Raw genomic sequence first — 6,630 nt, 5'->3', positions numbered from 1 at the left:
ATATCTTGACCTAACTTGCACGGAGCCTGATAAGGTATTTTTGAGTACTTAAAAGTGTTTTCGCAATCATTATCATTCACCCAAGTTTTCAAGAAGTAGAGCAGAGCGAATCAAAGCGATCAAACTTCATTTAGAGCAAATATTCGAGGTATTTACATCAATCTATTCACACTATTTAGTTGGTTTCTGATCTAATCAAATTGCTAGTGTCTACCGAGTGTGAAGAGTAAGTCACTTGTAAACCCTAAGGATAACCTGTCGAATTTTACTCGAGATCTACCATGGCGCCCAAGATCCAAGACCCTGTAGTTGTCCAAAATGTGGAGAAGCCATCTTTGAAGTATTCCCTAACTCCTAAAGTCGCCTCAGAACTGGATGATAAAACTGCATTTTCACTCATCCCGGATCGAGTCTTATTGGTAGAAGATGTCAGATTCTTTACCAAGTGTCGTGTTGAGGAACTCGGTCATGTAGAGATTAGTGACACATATGATGAACTGTGCACTGACAGCAAACTGGATAGTAAATTTGAACGTATCAGAATCAAGGGATTAACTGAAGCCCTAGTCTATCCTCGTGTGTTCAAACCCCAATGGGTTAAGTTTGTATTGAGCAGAGTACATGATGATTTCATGTGGCTACAAGAGAAACCGTTCAAGATCACAAAGGAAGTCATTCACCTAATCACCGGATATCCCATCTACGATCATGCTCGTGCACAGAAAATGATATCATAAAAGGAGCTAATCAGTCTAACCGGAGTAGAATCCGATTACCGAGGACTGAAATTGAATAATGTCACTGATGCTGAACTAAAATTTGCAATCAGAGTTATTGGTTACTGTTTCTTCCAATTTGCAAGGGAAAACAGTGTACCATGTGCTGCAGTGGACCTGGCCTACAAAATAGTAAAGAAGGGAATGAAAGCAGACTTATGTGAAGTGCTACTAAAGAACTTATTTGAGAACCTAAACACAATAAGGAAGCCGAAGAATAACAACTCGGCAAACACACTAAAGTTCGGTTCACTACTTGTCTGTATGTTTTTCTATTTTGAGAAGTTCTTTCCCTTAGTCGGTAAAGTAGTATGGAAGCTACACCAACCTATCACCCATCAGATCAATGATTACATCAAGAAGTTAGGAGATAAATTTAATGATATCATGGATGATTACTTTAGCAAATTCCAAGAGAAAATGCACAACAGGTACAGGATCCCACCACAACTGGTCGAAAAATACAAGGACAATATATGTTTTGAAGTCGACATTGATTATTGCTATGTAAATGTTGTTGAATGGAGGATTCAATCATTGCAACCAATGGGTTATGAAATTGATTATGATATCACACAACAACAAATTGATGCCTATCTATCATTGCCAAGGCATGCAACTGAACTAAGGTATGGAACCTATGAAGAGGTGAAGGAGAAAGTAAAAATGAGCATTGTAGTTCCTAAGGCTACAAGAAAAGCTACAAAGATGATAAAAACTTTATCTGAGAAATTCGGAGAAGAATCCTCATCTACACCTGTCAAAGGCAATCTTGCCATTACCGAGGAAGGATCAGAAGCACAGGAGGCTACAATAACATTGAGCACAGAGTTGCCAAAGGGAAAAGTTCTAAAACGAAAGAAACAGGACATCACAAAGGCCCTGCCGACTCCACCAACAAAGAGACCCAACACCAGAGCATCAGTTGCATCACCGAGCAAGAAACAAAAGACTGTTGTCATTCCTAAGGTAACAAAGACTTACAAGAAATCTACTCAGAGACTCATTTTGGCAAAAGAGTCAAATGATACAGAGTCTGATGATGCAAACAAATTCTAGATTGTGACGAGCAAAAAGTTAAACATTCACAGTGTTGAAAACTTTTGTGCCAATCTTAAAGAATATGGAGGATTTGTAGGATTTAGATATGTTAAGTATGAGTCTAGGAATAATGATGAGAAACGACAGATTGAAGAAGCTGTCATATGTACACTTCTGAAATTTCGGTTAGCACCATTAGAACTAGCAAAGTCACTTCCGAGTGAACTCTACTCACATATTGATAACAGATGGAAATATGCAATGGATTCAGAGAGACAAATAAGAGAAATAAGTCTTGTCCATTTATTTCCTGACATGTCTGTAGCTGAAATCAAGGAGCATTTGTCCACATACAATTCAAAATTTCTTGTGAAACAAAGAGCCTTAAAATTGATGAATGGGCTATATATTGATGTGGAGAATGAGACTAAGGCCAAGTGGTAGGAGATCTTCAAACAAAAGGATGTTGGTGAACAATCTCAAATTGAAATTGTTGATGTCATCGAGAAAGATCCAGATGTCACCGAGCAAGGTCCAGACCCGGTTGACACTATACAAATTGATGAAGATGTAATGGATGAAGCCGCACCAGAGCAGGAAATGATTGAAGGCACCACTTATGCAAAACTTGTGTCTAGTGAATCGGTCTTAGAACAAGTTCAGCCTTATCCGCCGGTGAAGCCCCCAGTCCCAACTGAAGCTCCCAAGGACACCGAACAAGTTACCGAAGGTAACAAATCTGAAGCTGCAGAAGATACAAGTAACAAATCTGAAGCTGTAGAAGATACAAGTAACAAATCTGAAGCTGCAGTAGACACAACCAAAGATCAAACGTCTCAAGCATAGACAAGCACAACAAATATTACAGCTGAGACCCCTAGCACCGAGCCATCCAAAGACACTGCAACTGCTACAGGAACAATCCAAAGTGTTGCATCTACCGAGCAACCTACTGAGGGACAACAAGCCTCACAAGCACTTGTCTTAGTGCCCCAGACCAAAGGAAAAGAGAAGAAGGTGAGAAAGCATGGTTTTAAATTTGACTTATCTAAACTGATTGTGTTGCCCAATGTTAACATTTCCAAATTAAAAGGGCAAGCACTCAATGAATTCGGTGAACTATGCAAAACAAAGGTCGAACAAGAGAAGCAACTGGCCATACAGAAAAAGAACAAGGTACTTCAAAAGGTTAGGGCACTGCTCACAGAAATGCTACCATCAGCAACAGTGTCAACCGATGCAGCCATCCATATTCAGTTGGATGAACTCCTTAATCAGATTGAAACATCTGGAGTTGATGCATCTGAGTACCTAAGCAAGCTCAAGGATAAAGAGCTCACAACAAAAATGATAGAGGAAGTCCAAAAATCAATTGTTGTTGGCAAGGTAAAACTTGTCAAATTCATTGCTGAGTTGTCCCCTCAACTCAAGCACATTCTTTATTTATTCCAGAAATTGTGTACATTTTCTTTATTTATTAAAGACATCAAAAATAAAACTGATGCAATTGAGAAAGAGATCACCGATCTCTCATCCAAGTTGACCACTGAGCCTAATTCAGTTCAGAATTTTTACAAAAAACTACTGTAGCGTCGTAAATTGTACACACTTGCTAGGGTGGTACAATTTCACACCTAGTTTAGCACCCGCCTTGGTGCATTTTGCATTTTGCATTGCATTTCTCCTTTAGCACTTAATTAATTAAAGTAATTAGGTCTAAGGTCCTATTTCATCATCCTTCACATCATAAAGTCGGGCCCTTTCATTAAAGTGTGCCCCTTTTCATTTTATTCCTCCAATACATCATCTAATCAAAAACCCTAATTAGGCCTTCTTTTGAACTTGGGGGCTTGATTTCGGGGGTCAAAACATCTTGAAATCACCTGTAACTTCGGGATTCTCTCTAAAATCATCATATCTGACGGCCCTGAAAATTTGGTGAAAAGTTGTCAGGACCATGGCGCCCGGAGTGCACACGGTCCCGGACATTTTTCCCAAAATTTTAGGAGCACGATCCAATCATAAAATAAAGCTTAACCCCAAGAAATTGGCGGGAGATTCAATCTCTAGGTCGGCCAAAAGACAAAATTACGACCTAGGGTTCATACATAAGAGCTCTCTTTCTTCATTTGAAAGGATCCGAATTTTGTTTTCAGGAACCTCATATGCAGCGAAAGAGCAGATCTTTGAAGACTTCAACAACATTCAACATCCCTCTATCAAGCATTTATCAATTCCATTCATCCATTTAGGGCTTGGAAGACATTGAAGAACAATAGGAGATTACCGACTGAAGATTGGCTTGTACCTCTCCCTTGGGGGTTGGGTATGATTTCATGTTGTTTTCATGTCTTTGCATAAGCTTCAATATATCATTTATTCATGCTTTATATCACTTTGTATCTTGATTTAGAGCATTTACATTATCATTTACAAGCAATTAGGGTTTACTTTCTAGGTTGCTCTAGTTTGCTTACTTGCATTTTAAATCTTGCACACACACAAGGTCTGCACACACATTACTTTTACAATACAACTTGGCTATTCGTGGAGGTGGAAATCACCGAAGCGGGGGTTTGGCTAAGGCAAAACCCTATATAGCCACCCAAACACCCTTTTCAGATATAAGTGCAGGTTTCAGGACTCGGACGACGCCGCAGGTTACAGATCCAAGAAAAGCAGGTCGAGACAACACTCCACACCAAATTGTAGAGCAAAAGACCAGGACAGGGGCGTGGGGCGCCCTGGTCCTGCCAGGACAGGGGTGCTGGGCGCCCTGGTCCCTGGGAAAGAGGCGCTGGGCACCCTGGTCCTCCTGACAGACAACATTTCCGACAATTTTCCAGAGTGCAAAACAACAGTTTCAGGTGCAGTTTCCGAGACAGAATCAGGACAGTGGTGCCCGCGCCCCCATCACGAACATTTTCAGTCAAATTTTGACTCCGGGTACGCATCTGCATTCTTGTCTTGTCCTTGTGTTTGCAGCTTTCCCTTGTGTAAGTTCAATTCTACAATCTTGTTATTAGTTCATACTTGCATTTTAGGGTTAGGAATTGAACTTGCATAATCTTACCTTTCAATTTCAACAAAGGAATAGAAATCCTAATAGGTAGCCCGTGGCTCTCTCTTTCACAAAAAGAAGTAGCCAATTGTGTGATACCTCTAGGCTCTTTCGTATTCCGTAATGTGTGTCAAAAGGTAGGATTAGGGCATGTTAACCTAGTTTCGCTTTTTCCCCCACACATTTTGGTGAACCCGACGTGAATCTATCATTGCTTCCTCTTGCATTGCATTTGTTAGATCTAGATCTAGATTTAGTGTGTTTTCATTTCATTTTCATTAAAAAGAAAAAAAAAAAAAGAGAGTGTGTTTCTTTGCATTGTGTGTTTAAATTTCATGCAACTTTTATTTCAAAATGTCAGACTTTTATTTGCAAAATGTTCATGCTTATGATGATTATTATGAGTATAGCCAAGATGAATTAGATGAAGCTTTAGATGAGTTTTTGAACCCTAAAGATGCCAAACCTTCATTTTACCAAAAACTCATAAACCTTGTTACTATGCCATTTCGTTGTGATGAGAAAGATAAGTTGAATGATTCCTCTCAAGGGTACATTCCTATCAACTCTTCCACTAAATCTAGTAACATGGTTGTTTTCAACAATCCCCTCTATGAAGAGATATCTCCTTTTGAACCAAAAGATAAACCTTTTGATAGCTATGATCATACTTTGTTGGATGATGCTCTTGATGACTTTGTGGCTTTATCAAAATCTTTAAACAAGAACAAGACTTCTAAATTGGTTAACATGATAAACTTGAATGAGCATAATAAGCCTCTCTTTGAAGTCCAAGGGGCTTATCCTTCTCCCACCTTTCAAGTTCCTAAATCACCTCTCCTTACTGTCCAAGGAGGGTATGATCATGATTCCTTTCGTACTCTGAATAAACCAATCATCACTGTGCAAGGAAGAAAACCTATAAGTCCTTATAGTTATGCCAAGCAAATAACTAGAGAGAGTTATCATGCGGTTGCCCATACTTATCACACCAGAAATAATAGGCAACCTAATCCTCCTCCGGTTACTCCAGTTTCTCTTCCGAATCCTCAACCAATTCTTCCGCAAGCTCCACGTATTTCACAAGTTCTTAGTAAGGAATATGATCTCATAGAACAACTTAAAGTTACCCCTGCTAAGATATCCCTTTGGGATTTGATTCAAACTTCTTCCGCTCATCATGGAATGTTACAAGATGCCTTGAAAGATTTGAATGTTCCTCCACCGAATACATCTAGTAATATAGCATCTTTGGTTAACTTTGTGATGAATCCTAAAGCTCAAATTGTGTTTACCCAAGATGAGTTGCCTACTAGTGAAATTCAACATCAATATGATCCCTTGATGATTGTGGTTATCATGAAAGACACTGCTATAAGACGAACACTAGTAGATAATGGTTCTGGTCTTAATGTGTGTAGCATTAATCTTTTGCATAAAATGAATGTGGATACATCCCTCATTGATCCGGACTCTTGTCCTATTCGAGGCTTTGATAATGTGGCTAAAACTTCATTAGGTACTATCACCTTACCCATCACAGTGGGGCCTGTTACTTTGCCTACTCCTATCCATGTTATGTCGGGAAATCTAACATACAACTTGTTATTAGGGAGACCTTGGATTCACAGTATGCAAGCTATCCCCTCTACATTGCACAGACAAGTTAAATTTATCTATAACAATAAGACATATACCTTGATAGGTGATACTAATTTCCAAGCTTGTTTACAAACATCTACTTCCAAAGGG

Source organism: Cryptomeria japonica, chromosome 6, assembly GCF_030272615.1.
Source record: "Cryptomeria japonica chromosome 6, Sugi_1.0, whole genome shotgun sequence".
Classification (NCBI taxonomy): Eukaryota; Viridiplantae; Streptophyta; class Pinopsida; order Cupressales; family Cupressaceae; genus Cryptomeria; species Cryptomeria japonica.
Note: the sequence above shows the minus strand (reverse complement) of the source record.